We start from the raw sequence: 26,623 nt of genomic DNA on the forward strand, positions 1-26,623 counted from the left end.
AGCAGAAGGGAATATTTACCAACCACACAATAGAACATAATTTGTATATGGAAACAATCAAGGAAATTCCTTTCCAAACAACCCACTGCAGCACATCCCTAAAACGTATACCTCAAAAAGAGAAAGGATGGACAGATTGGAACATATATTTAATCTAGATAATATAGAAGATGAGACAGGAGACCACACCAGGAGAAAATAGTTTTTCTAAACATAAATAGTGTGAACAAAAATGAACAAAAAATTAAAAAAAAAAATCACTGTAGAAAAATTAAGAAAGCTAGAAAATGAGGTCACATCAATCAAAAGAAGAAAATTCATAAGGGACAAAACAGATTATAATAATAACAAACAGAATTGTAACAAATCGAAACAAAAGACATTCACAACTGAAAAAGATCACTATAAACATGTACCATGTATTTCAACACAATACCATTACGGATTGGGTGTAGAAGAAAGAAAAACCAAATAGACCATTCATACAAGGAAACCAAAAATATGAAAAAAGTGGAATAATAGGGAAAATTATAGAAACAACTATCCAGAAAACACAAAGAAAACACCACTTATAAAGACCAGACCTAGATACACAGCAGAAGGGAGGATTTTCCAACCATACAATAGAACACAATTTGTATATAGAAACAAGCAAGGAAATTATGGGGTAAATACATAGAAAGTGAGGGAAAACTTCAGAAGAGGGATGGAATCAGCACAAGATCAAGAAGCATTACAAACTAAACAACTCATGGAAACAATAGCGCAACAACATAACTGTCAAAATATTATTCAAGAAGAAGACAACCCGGAAGACAATCTGAATACTTTTAGAACTTCTAGAGGGGGAAGTAGCCCTGGACAAAAAGCAAGACAGCCTACAAAAAGAAAATTAGAATTGACAGACACAGAAAAATCAGAAGAGTAACAAGAGGAGGAACGCACAGGAACAAAGAGAAAAAATGCAAATCAATGAAAGACAAAAAATAGAAGGGATCTTCAACTTAAGCAAATACTAACTTACCAAACAACAAATAAGTGTCCTCAAAAAAGGTCTTAAATTCACACCATCTAACCACATGAACAAATTCCAAGTATACATTGATGTACAAAATTTATAAGGAAATTAACCCTAAAAAATTCTTTAAGAGAAATCAGAAGAACTCAAAAAACCCAGCAGCTCAAACAGACAACTTCAAACACACTTCGCTAAAAACCAAATCCACATTCTTTCCTAAACACATGAAGGGACCCTTCATTGAAGCTTTCCAGAAATTGGTAAAAAGAGACCTGAGAAATTTAGACCTCAAGAAAACAAGAACTTCAAAACAACACAAAACAAAATGGAACCTAACTAAGAAAGAAAAAGAAGGACTCAAACAGCTTAGAGACCACAAAGGCCTAGTTATCAAACCTGCTGATAAGGGAGATGCATTGTCATCTTTGACAGAGAAAAATATGATATGGAAGCAAAGGAAATATTGGGAGATGAAGACACCTATAGTATACTCCCCAAAGACCCCACAGTGAAATATCAGAAAGAATATAATTCTATAATAAAGGAAGGACACGGGAAAAAATGACTCAACAAAATGGAATATGAATTCCTACAACAACCAAATCCAAGAATACAAGTGTTCTACTATCTGCCCAAGCTTCATAAAAACCAACAAAATCCCCCAGATAGAATCTTCACAGCGAAGTTATTTAAAAGACACCACTCAAGTTCTTAAAATATTGGAAGAAACAATTTGGAGTCCAGACCTCATTCTAGCGACATATGATGTAAATGCTCTCTATACCTGCATAGACCACTAAGAGGGCTGTGAGGCAATAGAAACAATACTACAAACCCAATCGGAACTACCAGAAGATCAAACAGATTTCGTGATGGAAAGCATTAAATTCATCCTCACCCATAATACCTTCTGGTGTGATCACATCTATAGTGGTATAAACAGGTTCGTGGAGCAGCTAATGGGACCAAATTTGCATCTAGTTACGCAAACCTGTTTATGGCGAAGTGGGAGGAGGATAATGTATGGAATAACAACCCTCATCAAGACAAAATCACAGTATGGAGAAGATACATAGATGACGTGATAGTCCTATGAAAAGGAAGATCTAGAAGATTTCTCCAAGTACATCAACTCTAATAAAATTAATTTAGAATTCACAGGCACTAACAGTAAAACTGATGTGAATTTTCTAGACCTCACAATTTTCATAGAGGCAGAAACAATCTCAACAAAAACATACACCAAACCCGTAGACTGCGATAATTTCATCCCAGCCAACAGCAATCACCACAAGAAATGGATGTATGGAATACCAGGTGGTCAATTCAAATGCCTAAGAAGGAATTGTTCCAACATTAAAGATTTTAAAGATCAAACATCCACTTTAAAAGAAAATTTTTAGAAAGAAAGTACAATAAGAAAGTGATAGACAAAGCATTAGAAGAAAGAAAAACTGGAGAGAAGAGACCTTCTAACTTACAAAACAAAAGAAGAAAGAAAAAAAGATGAAGTACTCTTCATAACACAGGGCCTGATTCAGAGCCAGACGCTCTGGCAAGAGCGCTCGCTCTGAATCAGGGCCCTCCTAACTAAAATTGGAGCGGCCTCACGGCCGCTCGCATAGCTGTGGGTTACCATCCACAGCTTATGCAAGCGGCCAAAAAGATGGTCGGGCCTGCGACGAGACCCTGTGGTAGGGTCTCGCTGCCGCAAGCCCAGGAGTGCTTTTGGCTCTATCAGAGCCAAAAGCACTCCCACTAACATCACTAGTGATGTCAGTGGGGCCGGCCCCAGATGGTAGGCGTTCCCATGGGAACGCCTCCATCTGGGCAGCAATGCCCCCGGCACGCCCACCAAAGGGGGCGTGCTGTCACTCACCATCGACAGCACGCCCCCTTTGGTGCGAGACCCACAGCGACGGCTTGGCCGTCGCTATGCGGGTCTCGCGCATGCGCACGATGGAGCTCCTTCCGTCGTGTGCATGCACACTAGGACACCATCGACCCGCTTGCTAGCGGGTCTGAATCAGGCCCACAGTTCAACTGCCAACATAAAGAACTAGAGATCATCAGAAAAAATTGGACCATTCTTGAAAAAGAAGAAGATTTGAGGGAAATCATAAGAGATCACCCAAGAATTGTGTACAAAAAAGCACCAAACATCAAGAACAAACTAGTATCAAGTTTCTTGAAAGAAGACAGAAAACAGAATTAATCTTGGCTGAAAGAAAATAAGAAAGGCTTTTTCTATTGCAATAGATGCAAACCATGCTGAACCACCAAAAAACAAGGAACAAAACCTATCACCAATTTCACTGCAGGAACAACAAAAGAAGAATTTACAATAAAAGACAAACTAATCTGTGACTCAAAAGGAGTAATATATTTACTAACATGTCCCTGCGGCCTTCAATATGTGGGCCACACAGCAAGAAAGCTACACACAAGAATAAGAGAACATCAAAGAAACATCGAAAAAGGATTAATGACACACAGTACACCAGATCATTTCTGTAAAAAACATAATAGGGACTCCAGTGTCCTAGAATTCATAGCCATAAAAAAAGTTGAAGCCCCTTGGAGAGGAGGAAACTACACAGATATCATCTCACATGAAGAAAGCAAATGGATCTACAACCTACAAACACTCCAACCAAAAGGACTGAACATAGACTTCGAACTGGCTAGCTTCCTAAAAGAAAAGTAACAATTTACTCCCAAAAATGGTCTGCACGTCTCTTATATATGCGGAATAAACAATCATACCTCCCTGACAACGCCCAACTACTTCCGAACTTGGAATCTAAACATGGTAGGACCTGACTAGTATTACTAAGGGAGACTTGTAAGAATACCAGGTATTGTATACCCACAAAAGAGACAAAAATACCCAATAGGAGTATAATTTATTGCAACAGAGAAGCTACAGCCATGTGGAGAATTTTGAGGATGCAAACAAGATGAAATTTCATACGAATCATAATGATAGAAAACAACCGACACAAAGTAAAATTAATATTCCATAAGGACAATCTGTAACACAAATCATCAATAAAATAGAATAATGTGAACAAGAAAAGACCTGAACACAACCACTGCCCTAGTCTATAATTACACACTCATTAATAACGAAATTCCCTTTTCCAAACAATCAAATGCATTATAACTATTAGAATCCAGATAACTAATTAATTATAAAACATCGGCAACTAATTTGTTTTATCACACCAAAATCTACACTACTTTGTTTAAAAAACAGTTTTAAAACACTATATACATGCTGTTTTTCAGAAATCCCATTTGAATGTATCCACAATACACTCCCACATTCCACCACTCAAACTAGCCTGATTAGCAATCACTACACATCGGATAATATTTTAGATTCACATATAAACTTATCATCTCTGTTTCATACTATAAAAAATAAAACATACATTTATAATATAATTCTAGATCACACTTTAGTTGAAACATCATATATTGCATCCCCTTCTTTTCTAAAGCTGGCTACATTCCATTGTATCAAATGCATAATGGAGACTTTGCAGTGATACAAATTGACACAAACACCGAGCAAATGATTGACTCCAAGCCTAACCAATAAGGAAATGAAGACTCCCATAAAAGACAGAAAGGCAGACAGCTAATCAAATCACCCTGACGAAAACCACCTTCCTTTGGAGATCGAAACACGTTGTACCGGACTTACACTTTTGCACGGAGTTACACAAACCCTCCCCAGGAGACCCATCCGGCTTTGAGTCACGGGGATGCCGGGATAGACCCACAACAACCACAGCTCAAAGGAACCTGGACAGAGAAGCAAACCTGGACAACCGCGGCATCCACAGCCTCTGCTCACACAACACTTACATGCACGCCGGAGGCATCTAAAACACCAGGTGGCTGCCTCACTGGACTCACATAAGAGCCTGAACGACAGCATATCTCTTTGATACAGCGCAGGCTCATACCTTTTTCATGACATTTCTGAAAGCACAATATTCCGCGTTAAAGGGAAAAAGTTAACTTTTTTTATAAACTTATGAAAACTTGCATTTTTTTTTTACTTGTTTCTCTTTTTTCTGCTTAATTTTCTGCAGATTTTTTAATGTAAATTGAATTGTGATATACTTATGCTATCCATTTTTTTATGCATAAGTTAACAAGTGTTTAAAAGCACACTATACATTCATCATAAGTTTTAATTTTACCAAAGTAAAAACACAATCTATATACCCTACATATTCCTCTAGCACACCTATTTAGAGTACTAGTGGTATATGTATTTATTTTACACCCATCTAGAAGCATATTATATCTATATTTGCACCAGCAAAATTATAACCTTTTTTATAGCAAATCCCTGTGTCTTTGGAAAGAGACACAACTCCTTCCTGGCAGCACTATACAAATAATTATGATGTAATTCGTTTCAACAGCTTACGTGAGTGCTGGTACGCCACTGTAATTTGGGATCAGAAAGATACCTTTATGAACATATTATCTCAATGTCTAGTGTGAGTTTGGGTATGCTGGATTGAGTTACCATTATTAAAGATACCTTGATGAGAATATATATTATCTGAACACTGTGAGTTAGGGTACGCTTACCATAAGTGCCTCTTCATAATATATCCATTTGATGTATTGGGATTTCTTAAAAGATACCTTGATATTTGGATCTATCCCCATTCGATTGTGAGTGGGGTACGATATTCCATACAGCAAGAAAAATAAGAACTTTTCATTTAATAAGACATCACTACACATTGTATTTCTTTGACATTCTTTTTTTTTCATGTCGAGTGATCTTTGAATACGAAAGGACTGAGGGCCTGATTCAGAGCCGGATGCTCTGACCAGAGCGCTCGCTCTGAATCAGGGCCCTCCTCCATGAAAATGGAGCGTCCTCCTGGACGCTCATATAGCTGTGGGTGACCACCCGCAGCTATAGCGAGCGTCCATGATGATGGTCGCGATGGTCAAAGACCATCGCGACCATCGGGCTTGCGACGAGACCCTGCGGTAGGGTCTCGCTGCCGCAAGCCCAGGAGTGATGTTGGCTCTATCAGAGCCAAAGTCACTCCCACTGACATCATTAGTGATGTCAGTGGGGCTGGACTCAGACGGTAGGCGTTCCCATGGGAACGCCTCAGTCTGGCCGCCACGCCCCCGGCACGCCCACCAAAGGGGGCGTGCTGTCAGTCTCCATCGACAGCACGCCCCCTTTGCTGCGAGACCCCGAGCAACGTATTTCTCGTTGCTCACCGGGTCTCGCGCATGCGCACGACAGAGCTCCCTCCGTCGTGCGCATGCGCAGTCTAACAACATCGACCCGCTAGCGAGCAAACTTTGCTCGCGAGCGGGTCTGAATTACCCTCTGAATCAACTTCAACAATTCCTTCATTTGGACACCATACGATTAAGGGATGTATTAAGTATTATGTCCTATATGTACTTTATTAGTGCTACTTATTGTCTCTTCATATAAATTTTTCTGTGTATTGGTATTTATTTGGATTTTGGTGAAATCCTTTTTGGAAGATTGATGGTTTAAGTGGCAGCTTGTGCACCCATAAAGATAACCCTCAAACCTTTGAACTCTACCAGTATGTGTTAATGTGTATATATGTGTTAGTGTTTGTGAATACTGCTGTGTGTATGTTAGTGTGTATGTATGTGTTTATGTGTGTGTATACTGTATATGTGTGTATGTATGTGTTTGTGTGTGTATACTGTATATGTGTGTATGTATGTGTTTATACTGTATATGTGTGAGTCTGTATATGTGTGTGTATACTGTATATGTGTGTATACTGTATATGTGTGTGTGAGTGTGTGTGTATGTGTGTGTGTATACTGTATGTGTTTATGTGTGTATGTGTTAGTGTGTATGTATGTGTTTGTGTGTATACTGTATATGTGTGTAATATATATATATATATATATGTGTGTGTGTGTGATTAATACACACGTGCATAAATAAATAAATAAAAAATACAAATATATATATATATATATATTCTGTATATATAATGTACGTAAACCCCCCAGAAAATCCTGTATTTGCCCCTGCCCACACAGCGTCGGGGTGACCCTGTGGGGAGCAGGTGTCCAGTGTCCCCTGTTCCCGGATGGGGGCTGAGCTGCCGCTGATCTGTGTTCTGAATGCAACAGCACAGCCAGCGCTGCCGCATAGAGCGCAGAGCTGCTCCCAAGTCCCCTCATCAGCATCACGTGACACATCATGTATGTGACGCTGATCACTGATGTTGGGCCTCAGTAGCCACTCTGCGCTCTTTGCAGCAGTGCTGACTGTGCTGCTTCATTCACAACACAGAGCCAGAAGGTAAGTAATCAGGGAGGGTGGGGTAGGCTCCATGTGGCAGGGGAGGGCTGGCTCCATGTGGCTTGGTGGGGGCCCCCACAACTTAGTTGCCCCAGGGCCCCCACAAGCCTTAATCCAGCCCTGCATGGCCTACAGGACATAAATTACCCGGAAAGACTAAAAGATCTTAGTATGTATAGTTTGGAACAGAGAAGAGCATGGGGGGGCATGATAGAAACTTTCAAATACATGAATGGTTTTAACAAATTACTGGAAGGAGACATTCTTCAAAGGAAGAGATGTACAAGAACACGAGGACATGCACTGAAACTGGAGGGAGGTAGACTCAGAGGAAATTTGAGGAAAAATTACTTCACAGAAAGGGTAGTGGATAAGTGGAAACAGAGGTGATTGAAGCAAAGATGGTGGAACAATTTAAACATGCTTGGGATAGCCATAAGAATATTCTTAAGAGAGACGTAAGAAGCAAATAGGGTTGAAGCTGCCAAAAGGGTTACTGAAAAGAGGCAGATTAGATGGGCCAAGTGGTTCTTATCTACCGGCAAATTCTATGTTTCTATGTTACTTATCATTTATCTAGTACCTTCTGGAAAATGATAGGTAGAATCTCACTTTTGCAAACCTGCACTTTAGTAAATATATATCTTACCATATTTCTTTTAACTGAGCAGATTGCTTTTTAGACCAACTGGAACTATTATTTGACAACCCCGACCGAGTCGCTTCATCAGAAACCAATATTCATTCTGTTTAGTGCGCAGACCTGTAGAAAATGATTTCAGCAGTGAGCTAATGAGTATGCTTGGAAGGATCCAGCACTAAATAGTTAAATTAGGGTAGGTCTAGTTGATCAAGTTAAAGATTTGTTTTTCTCTAGAGTCCAGCTTCTGAAATAGACGCACTAAAGACAGGAGACTTGAGTGTGACCAGTACTCTGCAACCTCCTCCTATAATTTTCCTCCAGCAGAGCCTATGCAGATTGGGGTCTTACGATCATCAGCTGAGGAAAAACAGAGGAGATATTCCCTAGGCCTGTGTCTGTACTGTGGAGAAAAAGGTCACTACGCACATTCCTGTTCCAGGAAGCTGGGAAACAGCAAGGGCCTAGGTGTGTACAAGGAAGCACATCTAGGTCCACAGGTATTTCTTTACACCCAGAACACATTATTATTGCCTGCCAAAATTGCCTTTGGGGAATTGTCAGTTGAAAAAATTTTTTTTTTTTTTATGGAAGTTCTGCAGGAAATTTCATGAATATCATTTTAGATTAGACATTAAATATATCCACTTTACCGTAGTGTTGGTCTTTTTGTATTTTATAGCAGTCTTCTGTTAGGAGGGTCTATTTGTTTGTACAATCCACCTGTCATGCTTGCTATTGGTACAATTCTTTCTTCCACATACAGATCTCCCTCATTTCCTGTAGTGTTCCCTGATTGAATCACCGGAGTCCTGAAAATTAACTGGAAAAATTAAGAGATGGTGTATAAAGGTGTCTTTATCCTAGACCACAGGTTCTCAAACTCTGTCCTCAGGACCCCAAACAGTTCATGTTTTCCATGTCTCCTCACAGAATCACAAGTTAACTAATTAGCTATTTTACCTGTGCACCTGCTGGGTGACCTGGAAAACGTGACATGTGTGGGGTCCTAAGAAATGAGTTTGAGAACCACTGTCCTAGACAATATGGGTAGCCACCACTTGTATGATAAATATTGCTTTTCAGTATAGTGATTATAATAATTTGGCTTGCAAAATATATGCTGATAAGTTACCTCTACTTTGAGACTTTTACTGTCCCTTTGAACTCATGTTAGGTTCCAAATTCCCTAAATATAATGAAACAAAAGAGATGTCAGCATACAGTACAAGTCATGTGAGAACAGTTGCATGTCAAGAGCATGCAAATTCTCAGAGCAGGTATAATCATACAATACACAGTATGTGTAAATCATGTAATGATCATAGTTACAGATAGTCAAGTATGGACAGTGTGTGAAATGGAAGATGTGCCTGAACAGAAATGAGATATAAGGTTCAGAGGGCTCTGATCCTAAGAGGAGGATGTGCAATGAGACAGGATGCATTGGTGTGCAGGGGCTCAGAAAGGTGGAGAGGAATGAGTACTAATTACCCTGGCCTGGACTTGATGGAGGGGCCCAGGCCCGCTGCCCCCCCCCCCCCTCCCTTACCTATCAGCAGCCTGTGTCTCCCCAGCCAAGCACATGCTGCAGTGGGACCAGGGAGACTGGCTCTGCAGGGGATTTGCCTCTGGCTGAAGGGCACACAGCGCCCCCTATGGAGTGCATTACACCGCTTCGCAGCACATCAAATACCATTTTTTTCTATTACTTTTAAAAAAGGTATGGCCATGCCTCCTTACTTAAACCTTCTATCGGATGAGGTGTGTCATGTGTGCAAACCAGTTACCCTTAAACTAAAGTAAATAAAGACACTGAGACGTAGATTTGGCAGATAACTTGATGGTGATTTATTGGAGCAATAATTATTTAATTGAAGGATGTATGGTGGCAAAGAAAGGACGGCCAGAAATCAGCCAATTCTGCAATGCCCACACACAAACAGGCATAGCAGGGAGCAAAACATAACTATAGAACCCCTATAAGCAACAAAAGGCATCACTCATCCTCTACCTTGACTACCCACCTGTTTGGGTGATGATACTGCCCCCCATTAGGTTGGTGCAGCCAACTACCAGTCAACGAAGGGAGCGCACCTCAACTAAATAATTTCACCCGGACTGGTGACCTGCCGTTCTTTCCCACCACGCTAAAGCGAAATCCAAAATAAACAACAAAAAAAGGGGAGGGAGGGTGGGAAACCTGGAAACAAAGAGGCTTTGGCCCACACTTCAAACCCCTTATATAAACATCCCTATAAAAACACTCCCCCGCTTGCTATAGGCTACCTAACCAAGTAATTGGCATACATGCCAGCCCCCATCCTAGAGGTTTAAAAACCACCTCTTTTCTTATACTAATCATTCGGTTTCTCTTACGTCATGCCCCCTAAATGTACCCAGGGCCAGCACAGCTCTCTACGGCCCTGTTGGTGTGGCTGGGGCAAATGGGAGTCTGAGTCTATCCAATTCTTAGCACTAGGCTTTTGTGTGTATAGTTGATAATAGATCTAGTCACAATTTTAATGTTTACATCCAAATAATTATTATTGTCACTGCTGAATTGAAAGTATAATTTGATAGGTGAATTTGCTGAATTGATGTTGCTGATTATATCCCTTAATTCAGTTTCACTTCCAGATCATATCAATAGTAAATCATCTATGTTCCTGAGTAGAGTCTCCTGAATTTTTCAAAACCAGCACCGGACTCTTTCTAGTGGGGGTATAATGCCGCAGCCGGGGTACCCTTGAACCGGGACCCCTAGCCAAAGCATTTACACTGTCAGTCTAGTCCAGGGATCCCTGGGGAGGTGGGGACCCCCAATAAATGGGTTCACCTCTCCAGCACACTCCAGGCATGGGCTGATAGCCCGTGGCTTTCCCCGACTCCCCTGGGCGGTGGGTGCCAGGTTGATTGTGTCGCAATCAACCTACATTCTGTTACTTGTATAACCACAAGTACCAGCATGTGGGACTTTAAGGGCCCGCTGGTACCTCTAGTACACCTGCAAAAGAAATATTAAAATGAAGACAAGACTCACACACCGTGAAAGTACAACTTTATTACACATACTCGCCTACAATTCCTGTAGCCATTCATGTCCTCTTCTCTACATCTTCACAAAACAAAAGAAATGCCAAGACTTGAGCCACAGACTTAAATACTATCCTCAAAGGACTGTACTTTCTGAATTACTGCTCAGCCGCAGCATTTCATATAGAAAAACATGGGCTGTGTTCATTGGCTGAGAGAGGCGAGCCTCTGCCTCTCTCAGCTAATGAGTGGTTCCTACCATTGACTTTAATGGTGGGAACCGCTAGGTAACCTTTACTAACATAGTGGTTCCTCGTATTTCCAAAACCAAGACTAGTGCACTGCGCCTGGTGCAGGTTGATGAAAACAGGGACCCCTTTGTCTTTTTTCCCTATTTCTTCATAATCAGGACTGACTCATAAATGCCCTGTGTTGGTTGTGCACTTAGGGGGGAACCCATATAATTTTTTTTTTTTTTTTTTTTACACTTTTAATAGATTTTTTCACACAGAAGCTTGCACAGATCTCACAGATCTGTGCATGTTTCTGTGTAACTGGCACCTGCTCATGCTAAAATTCCCAGCATGAAGCAAGTCTATTATTTTGAAGGTTTTTGAGTTTGATTTCGGGTTTGATTTGGACAGAGCCAGCCCTAGGGATAGGAAAACTAGGTAAATGCCTAAGGTATTTGGAATGCAGGCTGGACAGGGACTCTGGCTACTGCTGCTCCACAGTTTCCCTGATCGGAGCTCAGCTACAGCTCAGATCGGGCAGCAAACAGTGTGCAGCAGCAGGACAGCCTTAGGGTTGGCAGCGGTTTGTGAGGAAGGGGCACCTGACCTGCACGGCAGCTTTACTCTGGCTAGCCTACTGCAATTAGAGCTCCCAGCTCAGCTATGGTAGGTCAGGTCATACAGCCAGCAGCAGCGGAAGCACAGAGCAAAGAAAGTGGGGGCAGCAGGCAGTAACAAAAATTGCCACTGGAGGAGGGCTGCTGTGCATGCCCACCCTCACCAACCCCTCCTCCCATAGACCTTTGCGGAGTCCAGCAGGTTGAGCCTGCACTGACACCCTGCATCTTGCCTGCCACCTCCACAAAGCACAGTCAGGATTTAAAACAAATGCAGGGGCAGATGCACAGGCAGCCAGCCAGCCAACTTTTCAATGTTTTATAAAAATGTTTTCTACTGCAGGGTCCACAGGAAACCTTGCGGTATACAGTAGGTGATGGCAAAGACATCTGGGCACCACGCAGTTAAATTTTTCTCCCAGGATGCAATGGGGTCTCCTTCTATACCCCGCCTCCGGGCCAGAGGCTCCTCAGTTTTGTTTGGTGCCCGGCCGGAGTCAGGTCACTGTATCGCAGTGAGGCTGTTGCTAACAGACCCTGAAAATTTTAAGTTTTTTATAGGTGCAGTCAGTGCGAACAGCAGAGCCGTAGCTAGACATTTTGGTTCCCTGTGCCAAAAAGATCATTGGTGCCCCCCAATCCCATATATTTTATACAGGGAAAGTGCGCATCGAAGGCATGCACCAAAAATAAAGGGGTGGGATGTGGCCACACAACAGTACCAGTCCACATTACAACGCACATTAGTGTTCATTACTCACAATACACAGCAGAGTACTGTAATACATCAAACCCCTTTATCATGTTACGCCACACAGTAGAGCCCCTTATACATATTATGCCACACAGTAGAGCCCCTTATACACATTATGCCACACAGTAGAACCCCTTATACATGTTATGCCACACAATAGTACCCCTTTTACACTTGATGCCACATAGAGACCCTTATACACATTACACCACACAGATATGCCCCTTATACATGTTATACCACCCAATCACAGCCCACACTCTTACTGCCCCTATTTATAGCTATCACTGGCCCCAATTACAGCCCACACTGTTCCCTGTCGCATATCTCAATGCCCCCCTTATAGCTATCAGTTCCTCAAATCACAGCTCACACTGGTCCCACGTATTGCTATCACTGCCCTCCTCACACAGCCCCCTCTGTGAAGCTTCTCCTTCTAGACATAACCCTCAGCTCACGCCATGTCTCTGCAGCTACCTCAACACTGCCCCCATGTTTGTCTATAGCCCCCAGCTCAATCCCTGTCTCCCAATAGCCTCAGCCCTCCCTCCTGTGTCTCTCTGTAGCCTCAAACACTTTCTCCCCCTCCCCTCCTTCACTTACCTCGATGGTGCTCCTCCAGAGTCCTTCTCATGGCAGCGGTAACAACAGGCTCCTCACACTCAGTCTTTCTCTTAGAGTCTGTCCTGCTTCACCGCGCTGACGTCATGATGGCTCGCAGAGAAGAAAACTTTATTGTTCCGGCTGGGTAGTCGATGCCTGCGTTCTGCTGATTACTGCAGCGGCGCAGGCACAGGCCATGACCAGTCACAATCTCTGGACTGGTCCTGTCATGCAAGGGAAGCAGCTACAGCTGGTGGGAGAAGCTCCGGCTGGGGGGCCCCCGAAAGAAGAGGGTCCGGTAGTACTCGCCCCCTGTACCTCCCCTTCATCCATCTCTGAGCAGGGGCGGCATATGCTGAACCTGGTGAGTGAGGCACCAGCCGCACCATCCTCCCTGCAGCCCTCCCCTCTTTCCCTCAGCCAGCGCAGCCAGAGTTAGACACTGAGCCTGCGCTGGCTTTGTTCAGAGACCCTTAGAGCATTATGGTGGATGGCTGGTTCCGCCCTCATGGCTGCTCCGCTCTGTGCGGTGGCACCGGCCGCACCACCCTAGCTATGGCCCTGGCGAACAGTCCAGTGGAAGTTCGCACTGCTGCATCATCACCCTGCTAGTGCTGAGACACCATTACTGATCCGTGCCTCTCAGCGGGCCTCAGGGGTCTTGGCTAGCAGGAACCCCAGAGGATCTGTAGACTGTGGCCAGACGGTATGGGGTGCAGGTAAGCACCACGGGCCACGGTGGTGTGTGCTGAGTCGCAGTCTTCTCCCTCCAGGGTTATTGGACACCCTGGGGATGACAGCAAGTGTAGCCAGGCACTGAGTCCTGCGTCCACACTAAGCCACCTGGGACTGGGGACTGGAGTTTTGCAGAACACTCCAGTGTCCCAGGGGTTAAATGCTGTCCAGGAGAGGCAGCCTTCCCTATTTAACAGCCGGCTTCTCCCCGCTGCTCAGTGCGCCTTTCCACTGAGGTCTGGCTTGAACTGTGATAGCTTCCCGCTTCCGGCTCCACCTCCCCATGAGTTCTTCAACAGTCAATCTCATGGCTGTGTGTCGCTGATCTCGACTGGCGGTCGTGGAGTACGGGTCCCCCTACATACCTCTCCTCTGGTTGGTGGTCAGTGTATGTAGTACTTTTGTCCTACTATATGCTAAGTCTCTGTAGTTGACTTAAGGAAGTGCCATTCAGTGTTTTCTTTGCTAAAAACTGTAATTCTTTTTTTGCTATCCCTGTACCTATTCTGCTATTCTGAGCCATAGCACTGGTGTTGTGCAGGTGTGGCATAAGTTGCAAGCTGAGATGCAGTCTCTGATGCAGTCTGAGATGTAAAACAGGAAGGAAAGCAAGTACTCTCTAAGTTAGGGGCACAAATTCTACCTAATACATATAAAATATAACTTTTAATGATGGAGGTTAAAGCCTCTACAAAAAGAGGAAATGGAACAACATTTACATACAATAATAAACATATACAAATATAGGCCTGCAAGGGCCGTTATATACCACTAGGACAACATATAAATATTTCTACAAACATATGATTAAAAACATAAATACCACAAATATCAATGATATTGGTGATCCACAAGTGTGTATTGAAGAATATACTACTCAATTGGTACGTGAAAAAATCAAGGATCACTGAATCATATTGCTAAATATTTGTTGAGTCATCAAAAAATCATGGTGAAAATATCGAGATAATACAAATGATCAAGAGTTAATTCCTCTATGTCATAAGTGACCTTATGCCACCGCCTACATATGTCCTCTAAATCGTGTTTCTAAATTTAAACAACACACACAAAAACTAAATCCTGGCACAAAAGAAATAATATCCAGTCTTTTATATATATAATATCATAAGTAACATGATGTAATGCCAGGAGATCAATCAGATATGATCCAATATTAGCTGTCAGTGTATCCCAATGCAGTAGACATAAAAAATTTATATAGTGTGTCTATCCAATGATGCTCACATATCTTACACTATAAGCAAGAGGTGTACTTATACATATGATATGATCATAAGGTAAATGTGTGCCAATTTATAGGTACAGACAGAATAAACGTATAGTACAGATACCACTCACTAACAGCAAGGGGAAAGGTGGCTACTGTGTCCCATGTACTGATAGTATAGAATGGGACATGAGCGGACCCTCCACATATACTATGAGGGTATGAGATAGATAGATGGCACCCGCTTTGTCCCCCTGTTGCTCACCCTGGTTCTGACAGTCTTGCAAGATACCAGGTGAGTCAGTGGAAATTGGGATTGCCAGAGATGAGTATGATAGTATAGAGAAGAGGATAAAGGGAATCCGGAGATGCTGCAATCAAGCATATAAGGTAATCCTTAGTGAATACTAAATGCGCTATCAGCGGCGCCCAAAACCTTCTTTGGGAAGGATAGCAATGCAGTGTATAGTGGGAGTCAGCTTACTCACATGGGCACTCTCACCCCGCTGATGCCAGACAGAAGTGCAGCTGGATCAGTACATGAGGTGGTGGAGCAGCGTGTCCCAATTGAATAATTTGGTGAAACGCGCGTCTTGATGGCGGGAGTCTCCGGTGCGCAAGAGGAGACTCCATAGTGACACTGACGCCGCCTCAAGCCCTCTCTCTTCAGGTACTGACTTTCTGGGACACGATTTTTTGATGACTCAACAAATATTTAGCAATATGATTCACTGATCCTTGATTTTTTCACATACCAATTAAGTAGTATATTCTTCAATACACACTTGTGGATCACCAATATCATTGATATTTGTGGTATTTATGTTTTTAATCATATGTTTGTAGAAATATTTGTGTTGTCCTAGTGGTATATAACGGCCCTTGCTGGCCTATATTTGTATATGTTTATTATTGTATGTAAATGTTGTTCCATTTCCTCTTTTTGTAGAGGTTTTAACCTCCATCATTAAAAGTTATATTTTATATGTATTAGGTAGAATTTGTGTCCCTAACTTAGAGAGTACTTGCTTTCCTTCCTTTTTTACTCATACTATTACTCTTCTGGATGCACCTCCACTTCCTCCAAATCTATATCCATATGATTAGTTATATCTATTAATTATTTGCGGGTTATTTCTACAACCTTATTGATTTTCATTTCCTGCTGGTACCAGTGCTTGGGGTATTTCAAATTTTCCCTTCCCTATTTGTATTCTGCAGTCTGATGTAGTCTGTGATGCAGTCTCAGTTATTACGTGATCCTCTTCACTATGTATGGCAGTGAGAGTGATATGACTAATTTAGCCTCTATTAGACTGCTCTGTAAAAAATGTACAGCGGTATTAGGGACAGGGGAAATAGCCCCTGAGGAGTTATGTTTCCGAGGTTACACTGCCTCAGGTCCTTCTGAGGCTTCTGCCGCTCAGCAGGAGCCTTCATGTGAGTGCTTTGCTAAAGCACTAACAACCATTGTGGGGCATTTAGCAGGCCCTCCTATGTCTCCACAGTTCAGATTTTAACAACAGCAGTGCAAAACCTGCTGCAACCACCTACACCTTCACAGGTGTTGCCCCCTCAGTGGGTTAATAAAGTTCCTGCTATATTGCAGGGTGTGACTGAGGTACATCAGAATGACACCTATCAGCAGATCAGCTAAAAGGGTCTTGCTATCACCGCAATCTACTGCATGGGATGATGATGATGTGTCATCTGATGATGGACTGCTTCTGGATGAGTCTGACTCTGAGCCGCCTCCAGTGGAGGCAGGGGTCAAGTCTAAGATCTATATTCCAGGGCTAACACAACCTGTAAAGGCAGCCCTGACCATTGAAGAGGATGAGCCTCCTGCGCCTAAATCTAGGCACGCATATTTCATGGAAGAAAAGGTGACTGAGGCTACATTCCTATTGTCTGACCAATTGGTGAATCACTTGGAAGTGCCTTGGAAAATGCCTGGAAAGCGGTATCAACTGCAGAAGCGGCTAGTCTCTGCTTAACCTTTTGCTGAGAATTATATTTCCAAATGGGAGACTCCACCAGTGGATTTCCATGTCACGTGCTTGGTAAGAAGCGCAATGCTTCCTATGCCTTCCATGTCATCCCTGAAGGATGTTACAGATAGGAAGGTAGAGGTAGCCAGGGTTTCTTCGGTGGCCATTGCTGCTCACCACTCTCTGTGGCTCTGTTCTTGGAGAGCTGATATGGAATTCAAGAAGGGATTGGAATGTTTGCCTTATGACAGTAAAGTCTTATTTGGCCCTGATTTGGACAAGATCATGAGTACCTTAGCAGCAGCTAAGTCGGCTTGTCTGCCTTCGGCTCCAGCTTCTTCTGGGGCTCGGACTCCATCTTTTTGGACCTATCGGGCCCAAGGTAAGGCTAGAATTCAGTCCTTTCCCAGGAAAATACACCGCCAAGAAATCTGCCAGGCCTTAAAAGAAACCTTGGAGTACCAGACGTCCGGCTGCCATACCTGATGACAAGCCTTCCGCTTAACGGGACAAGCTTCCTCCTGGGGGACCCCTGGGTGGGAGGCCAACTTTTTTAGTTCGCCCAGCACTGGTGTCAGACTACCATGGATTTCTGGGTGAGGGAAGTGGTCTCTCTGGGGTATGCCCTCTCCTTCTGCAGAAGGTCTTCCCATCAATTCTTTTGCACAGGGCTTCCGAAAAATGCAGACAAGGCTTTGGCTATTCAACAGGTAGTACAATCCATGCTGCAGGCAGGAGTCATTGTACTGGTCCTGATGTCCCAAAGAGGAACAGGGTATTATTCCAGCATCTTTCTAGTCCAGAAACCAAACAGTTCTTACTGTCCTTTTCTCAATCTCAGGTCCCTGAACAAATTTCTCAGGGTACCCAGGTTCAGAATGGAAACCCTATGCTCAGTTATACTGGCTATGGAACCTGGAGATTTTATGGTGTCTCTGGATTTCCAGTGTGAAATCCTGTTTAAATCTCTCTACGGCTGTTGACGCCATGTGGACGCACCTTGCATATGGCGATACGCAAATGTGAATGCACAGTGTATGCAACGCGTGATGCATATGCAATACCTTCCTATATTATAACACCAACAGTATGAATAATGGTTACTATCTACATATCAAAATATAATGTGAATTACAGTGCAATATATATATATATATATATATATCTTAGTATAGTAACCTTATTGTGAAAGCAAGTGAACACACACACACAGTTTCTGTGGTCCAACGCACAAAAGTAAATATTGGATTGAAAGTATATATAACATTATTATCACAGTGGTACAATAAAGTTCAAGATCAGAGGTCAGAGTTACAATCCAGTATACATATGTTCGCAATGCACGCCCTGGATCCAGAGTTCAGTTGTCACCAGATGACTGGTAGAATACAGCTATTGGTCTCTGGATCAGGGGAGCCCATTTTTATACAGTTAAATTATGGGTGTGTATGATGGCAAGTTGTGTCTCCTTCCATTGGTCCAGGGGCGGGACATCTCCAGTTCACTGGGGGTCATTGGCTGGTTCAAACAGTGGGCAATGCCTAGGCTCAGGTTGCTGTTACAGGAGTTCACCTGTGGGTTCCCTCCAAAAAGCTTAGTTCAAATCATATGCTATATTAAACATAATAGTTGGTAATACTGGGTTTGGGATGCGCTTCGGGGTGGTGGTGGAGTTGTGGGATATAGGGGGTTGGATGATGGAGGTGGGGAAGGTGTGAGGACAGAAAAAGGAGGGAGGGGGGAAGAGAAAGAGAGATAGGGGAGGTCCAGGTGTGGATGGTGCTGCACCGTACAGTAGGGCTACCTGATCCTATTATTGGATAGATATGGTAAGATTGGAGGGTACGTGCGCTCCTTGGTTGTGTGTGTGTGTGTATTGGTGGGGAGAGGGAGGAGGGAAAAAAATGGGGGGAGGTTGGGGGGAGCAGATGGCTGTGTGTTGTGGTGGATGTGTTGTGGTAGAACAGAAATACTGGAGGCTGGATGGTTGGTGGAAGAAACAAATAAGGTTATTTGTATCTGTGTGTGCACATAGAGGGTGGTAGTTGCTCAGTAGGAGGCACAGTGCTCCTAGAAGATAAATGTCTCTTAGATGGTTCGTGGCAGCACACACTGCCCAGTTGTTGGTGATTTGGGGTGACAGGGCATATCCACAGTGTGGGGAGTAGGGTCAACCCTTTCAGGGGGCTCCTTGACATGCTGTCCTGACTACTGCATGCTTCCCTGCTGGAACTATGGTCGACAGACTTCAGAACTGGGATGCCCTGTTTGAGGTGATCAGGGGTGCTCCCACTTTGCAGTGTCCCGCATTGGTGAGGAGAATGGGTGCTGACCTACCGGTAGGTGCCCACATCTGTTGGTGTGGGATCAGTTCTTCTCAAAGTCCAGTATGATCCCGCGGTGGGGGACATGCACTGTTTCAGTGGCTCACATCCATGGGATGCAGTGCAATCTTACTATATTAAACATAAATCCGGCATTGCTAATATCTGCTTGCCGCAATGTGCGGCAATCTATTCGCAATCACCGGATTACTGCTAACACAATTGTGTACATTATGTCAATATGTGATCCCGTTCCTGGACTATATGTATTGTGTGAGCAACAAAGGCCGGGATATATATAATAATACGTAGGACATGTCACTATTCATTCTAATATAAATGTCTAATCCGTTCTATATTATTATTATTTTGGATAGACTGTACAACTACATATTTGATTTGTAAAGTGAGAAACAGACCAAATAGGTTTGAATACACTGTGTGTGTTAAATGTTTAGATAGTAGCATGTAGAGATATTTGCTTTACACTAAGACTATGGGTCATTGTTATAAGAAACAGCTTTTTACTGCTTAGATCATTTAAAATGCACACAGATAATGGTATGCATAGGTGTATGCCTACATTTCTAATCAGGATCAAAGCATTGTACCCTTGGCAATCATAAACTGTCATGTCCATTGTCCAGTATGGGTTGAAAGATAAGAGGTCGTGTATATATATTGGTATTAAGACCCCAGGCATGACAAGCTTATTTACACCTCAAACACAACCAACCAAAGGAGGATTTATCAATAAATAGAATTTCCACATTTTATGACACCATTGTTGCTTGAGCAGATAATATCCAAACTGGTATTTACAACTCCTAGTGGTCTAGCAGGCTAACATATAATATGCCAGTTAATGTCAAAGTCTGGGATATTATTGTATTTTTAATATTTTTGACTTTCGACCCCAGGATGCATACCTGCATATTCCCAGTACTTCAACTCACCAACATTTTCTCAGGTTTGCTGTGTCACAACAGCATTTCCAGTTTCAGGCTCTACCATTTGGCCTTGCAAACTGCACCTCGGGTGTTTACAAATGTCATGGCGGTAATGGCAGCCTATCTGCGGCTGCAGGGGATTCGCCTGTTACCATACCTCTTACTGCTAGCTGGGTCTCCAGATGTCCTTCACCACCACCACCTGCAGCTAACGATATTTGTGCTCCAGGTACACAGGTGGTTGGTCAACTGGAAGGAGTCCTCACTGATTCCATCTCAAAGGATGCTCCATCTGGGAGTAATTTTGGATTCACAACAGCAAAGGATTTTTCTGACAGCCACTTTGTAGATGCAAGTACGCAGATGCCTTCACAGTCGCTGAGTGTCAGTCCACTCAGCTATGCAGTTACTGGGATCTATGGTGTCAGTGTTCGACATGGTAGAGTATGCCCAGTTTCATTCCCGACCTCTGCAGAAATCGATCCTCTCCAAGTGGGACAGTTTACCCCATCATATGCGGACTCAATTGATGGTGCTCTCTCCTGAGGTGCGCCTGTTGTTGACTTGGTGGCTACAGATGGCCCAACTCAACAAGGGGCGTCCCTTTTGGATCTCAGACTGGGTCCTTCTGATGCCGGATGCTAGTCTTAGGAGTTGGGGCGCAGTGATGGTTCCACACTCTTTTCAGGGAAGGTGGACTGCAGAGGAGTCTGCGCTTGGAACTGTAGGCAGCCAGGCTGTTGCTTCACAGAAAACCCATCTGTCTTTGATGACGTGGCTCTTGAGACATCCCTCCTAAGGTCCAATGGTTTTTTTGGTTCTGTGGTTAACACCATGCTCAGAGCAAGAAAACCTGCCTCTGCTAGTATTTACCACAGGGTGTTGCATACCTATTTTGAATGGTATCCTCCAAAAAGTTATGACCCCCAGGTGTTCAGGAAATCCAGAGTGTTGGCTTTCCTGCAGGCGGGTTTGGACCTTGGTCTCCACCTTGCTACACTGAAGGTCCATATATGAAGGTCCTTTCAGTGTGGTTTCAGCAAAGGAATGCTCCTCTTCCTGACATCCACACTTTCTTGCAGGGGGTCCTGCGTATCCAGTCTCCCTTTGTCCCTCCTGTAGCACCTTGGAATTTGGCTGTTGTCCTTAGGGCCCTTCAGAGCCCTCCCTTTGAACCACTGAGCTTAGTGGACCTCAAATGTTTCTTCTGGCCATTGCTTCTGCCAGAAGAGTTTCTGATTTGGGGGCTCTCTCATGTCATTTCCCATTTCTAGTATTTCACAGGGACAGGGCAGTGCTTTCAACTCACCCTGGGTTTCTTCCTAAAGTGGTCTCTAGTTTTCACATTAATGAAGAAATTGTTGTGCTGGCCTTTAACTCCCCAGACCTCTCGGTCGGTGAGGCCTCTTTGTATGCGGTACGTGCCCTCAGGATTTATATGGATCATACCAGTTCCCTTCGAAAAACAGACTCATTGTTTGTACTTTATGGTTTCCACAAGAGGGGATGGCCAGCCAATAAACAAACTTTGGCTAGATGGCATTGCATGACTATCTCTGAGGCTTATACTCAGGAGGGTATACCTGTGCCGCCCTTGGTCACTGCTCATTCTACTCAGTCTGTGGGCCCTACATGGACAGCTAGCCATGGTGCATCGGCTGTACAGCTTTGTAAGGCGGCCACGTGGTCTTCTGTCCAGCCTTTTTTGAGTTATTATGCTTTTAATACCTTTGCCACTCATGATGCATCCTTCGGGCGTCGGATTCTCCTTTCTGCACAGGAGCGTCCCCACCCTTGAGGGTACTGCTTTGGGAATTCCCAAGATTTACTGTGGACCTTCTATGGACCCTGAAGTAGAAAAGTAGAGATATGGTAAGAACTTACCTTTGTTATCCCTTTTTCTATGAGGTCCATAGGGTACACAGGGCGCCTGCCCTGACACACCTGTGCTTCAGATGGGTTTCGCTCTGGTCACCGGTTTTCCATCTCCTTCTGTGTGAGAATGTGATTCTTGAGTGTTCCAGACTTCTCTCTCTTTTATCATCATCCGGCCTTTGGCTTGCTACCTAACTGAGGAGCCTCCGGCCCGGGGGCAGGGTGTAGAGGGAGGCCCTGTTGCATCCTTGGAGAAAAATTTAACTGCGTGGTGCCCGGATGTCTTCGGCAGCACCTATACCCCAACGTTTCCTGTGGACCCTATGGACCTCGTAGAAAAAGAGATAACAGAGGTAAGTTCTTACCATACCTCTACTTTTCATTAAAGTCAGCTCAGCATGTAGTGAGGGGTGCTGAGCTGACTGCTGTGAGGGGTGCTGGTATTGTGTGTTGGCCAGGTGAGAGGTGATAGGTGTTGTTGTGATCAGTGCTGCTAGGTGAGGGTTGCTGTGCTAGGAGAATGCAGAGGGGTTCTATATGAAGGGTACTGTGCTGGTTGATGGATGCTCAGTGAGGGATGCTCTGCTGGATAATAGATGCAGTGCTGACAGGTGCTAGATGATGGGTGCTGGAGGGAGGTGGGGGGCTCTCTTCGCAGCCTGGAACTTTGTCAGCCTCTGATGGCCTCATTCAGCAGCGGACACAATGCACTGTGGTGTGCTGGTTGAAGGGTGTTGTGCTAGGAGAGGGCAGAGGGGTTCTGTATGAGGGGTGTTGTGTTGTGCAGTGAGAGGAGAGGGGTGCTGTGAGGGGAAAACCTGGGGTGCTGTGCAGTGAGGGAGAATGTACTCTGTAATGGCGGACAGCTGAAGAGGAGCCTTCTACAGAGAGAAAAACATCAAGAACCTGAAAAGGAGTTCCCTGGAGAAGACCGAAGAAGCATAGAGTTGAAGAAAAAAGGTAAGTATTTTATTTTAAATATTTTTAATCAAGAAAGAAGATGCTGGGGCTGGAGAGAAATATGTAGGGAAATGCTGCATGGGATGGGAGCACATCATAATGGGGGAAGTGGCTACAGCACAGCAAGACCATGCCCCTTCCATGCAGCCACACCCCTTTTCAGGTTCCCACGGGGTTAGGGCACCAGCCAAAATCTTGCCTAGGGCACCAGCCAAAATCTTGCCTAGGGCACTAAATTGGCTATGGCTGGCTCTGGATGGACATGGGCATCCAAAAGCAAACAAGTCAAAATTGAACCACATCGAATTTGATTTAGAAAAGGCTTTAAAAAATTAAAATTTTTGTAAATGTGGGATTTTGACTGCAATATCTACATTGATTCAATTTCAGGTGAGCTAAATTAAACAAAATCGAATGCAAAATTGAACTTTGATAAATATACCCCCAAATGTGGATCTTGATTTTTTTTTTTAACAAGAAAACTTACCCTGAAAACTACCTTGTGCTTCACATCAGATGGGATGATGCCACGGATAATGCGGTATAGTTACATTAGACATGTAACGATATATCACACCATTGTACAGCAGATAATGCAGTGTGCACGGCGATGCGATATACACATCACATCGCTGGGTCATCTGGTCAGCCAGGTGTGTACTCTGGGAAGAGGATGAAATGCCCGATTTAAAGATGGATGCAGTACCGACACTTACACAGTGTGCAAAAGTCTTGAAAGCCCTTATTGCGTATGTGTGAACCAATGTTTGCGATGCCATTTGTAATTGTGTATGAAATCGCTTGCTTTTATACAATCCCTGGGTGTATCAGAGTAGAAATTGGGTTGACCTAAACTTATCACTAAAAGGGGCCATTTCACGGACTTGACCCCTGAGGAAGGCCGGAAGGCTGCAACGCATTGGACAACATTCAATCCATCTCTGGAACACACGCTGACATAGGAACACTTACCGGAGTAAGCACTAACAAGAATAACTGTTCCCTGAGATCCTGCAAGATCTCACAAGGATTTGCTCATATTCAGGAAGCGAAAGACCAACCAGAGTATCCAGGAAGTGTGCACACGGCACACACCATAACTGCCTCCGTACGGACCTAGTCTCCCCACCACCCGGCAGGTAGAGCGGCCGGCCGCAGTGATTGATAGCCAGTGACCATGTGATCAACTGTGATAGTGGCCTCGGAGGTCACGCTGTGTCTGGTGAATCAACGGGATCTATAGGTAGAGGGTAACTTGGCACACACTCCAATGGAGGCGGAGAGACTGTGTACTTGAAAGAACATTTCACACAAGGATTAACATCGACAGCAAGAAGAAGGGTAAGTTGTCGGACCGGAGGGCACGAGACGCCGCCCTTTCAGAGCGCAACCCCCCCCAGGACATTAATTCCTTCTGCAATATATATTATTTACATTTTTTCCTATATTTAAAGGGCACTGTTTATTATTTTATCCCCCCCATTTTTTCTACGTTCATTTGACCATATACTTATATACTACCCATTCCCTGTACCATATCCTGCATACATTACTCCTCAAATTAGAGAGCATTGTGACTTCTCAATTGATTTGTTGTAGTATGTACTAGATCCATTAAAACCACCTAACTATTATCCTTGTGTGCTTAGTTTCATTAGATCTACATATACATACAGTATTGGCTGTCACATTAGGCACCTACAGAATTACACAAACTAGCGCAGGCACTATAACTATATATATATATATATCCAAATACTCGGCACTAGTCCGAGAGGGCACCAACTATATTACACCTAGTCCGAGGTGTCATATAGTTGGTGCCCTCTTCAAATAGACAATAGAACAATGCAAGATAAGCGGCACTCGATCCGGTATGCAAAAAAGACAAAGACACGGCGGTCTGGTCAACGTTTCAATTCACCACAGGAATTTTCATCAGTCCTGATGAAAATTCCTGTGGTGAATTGAAACGTTGACCAGACCGCCGTGTCTTTGTCTTTTTTGCATACCGGATTGAGTGGCACTTATCTTGCATTGTTATTTTTATATATATATATATATATATATATATTCATATATTCATTGTCTGTAGGAGATCTTGGATTATCTCCATAGTGCCAGCAGCTACCATTATCCTATACCAACCAACAAGCGCAGGTTTTGCATCAACATCATACATTTCACGGATATGTCTGGGAATGCTGCTGCATTCTCAATCACAAATCCAATGCTTCAGAGACCATGATTAGTTATTTAAGAGGAGAGTAGCTGGAGTAGACCATAGGCTACTGCAAATGTCACTGGTGCAAGTGATGTTACATCGATATAGGTGTGTTTACAATCTACATCTCAAATGCACAGACCATGCAGCCTGAAAGTGCGTGTCTGACCACTCGTACACTCTATCGCGCCATCAGTGGCGGGCTGGGCCGGGGGGCAGGGTGCCATGTGCCCCCCGGGCTGCAGCGTCATGCGGGCCGCGGGCTGGGGCAGTCTGTGTCACTAAAAGTGACAAACACACAGCCACCGGCTCCGGCAGCTATGTGTTTGTTGTAAGCAGCAGCCAATGAGAGTCTGTCAGACTCTCATTAGCTGCTGCTGTGCCCACTGCAGGAGCCGCTCCATCTTCCGGCTCCTGCAGTGGGCAATGGGAGAGGCGTCATGGTGTCATATGATGTCTCTCCCATAATGAAGAGCGGCCCGGCCCGGGAGGACAGACGGAGGAGCGGATGGTGACGGCGGGAGCGGGGATTCAGGTAAGTGATTTCTTTTATTTAGTTTTTTTATATTACGTGTGTTTACTGGGGGGGGGTCTGGTACTACAATGAGGAGACCACTACTGGGGGCACTACAAAGGGGGGGACTACTACTACTGGGGGTACTACAAGGGGGGGTGGGGGACTACTACTACTGGGGACACTACAAGGGGGGGCACTATTACTGAGGGCACTACAAGGGGGGGACTACTACTACTGGGGGTACTACAAGGGGGGTGGGGGACTACTACTACTGGGGACACTACAAGGGGGGGTACTATTACTGAGGGCACTACAAGGGGGGGACTACTACTACTGGGGGCACTACAAGGGGGGGACTACTACTACTGGGGGCACTACAAGGGGGGGCTACTACTACTGGGGGAACTACAAGGGGGGACTACTACTGGGGGCACTACAAGGGGGGACTACTACTACTGGGGACACTACAAGGGGGGGTACTACTACTGGGGGCACTACAAGGGGGGGACTACTACTAGGGGCACTACAAGGGGAGGGGCTACTACTAGGGGCACTGCATA

At 44.1% G+C, this 26,623-nt stretch overlaps 1 protein-coding gene across 2 annotated transcripts in view; it reads left to right on the plus strand.

The window, feature by feature from the left end:
• Positions 1-26,623, plus strand: part of FRMPD3 (FERM and PDZ domain containing 3) — a 746,708-nt gene that overhangs the window by 693,413 nt on the left and 26,672 nt on the right. The window lies entirely within an intron of this gene.

Source organism: Taudactylus pleione, unplaced genomic scaffold (genome assembly GCF_031769625.1).
Source record: "Taudactylus pleione unplaced genomic scaffold, aTauple2 ptg000352l, whole genome shotgun sequence".
Classification (NCBI taxonomy): Eukaryota; Metazoa; Chordata; class Amphibia; order Anura; family Myobatrachidae; genus Taudactylus; species Taudactylus pleione.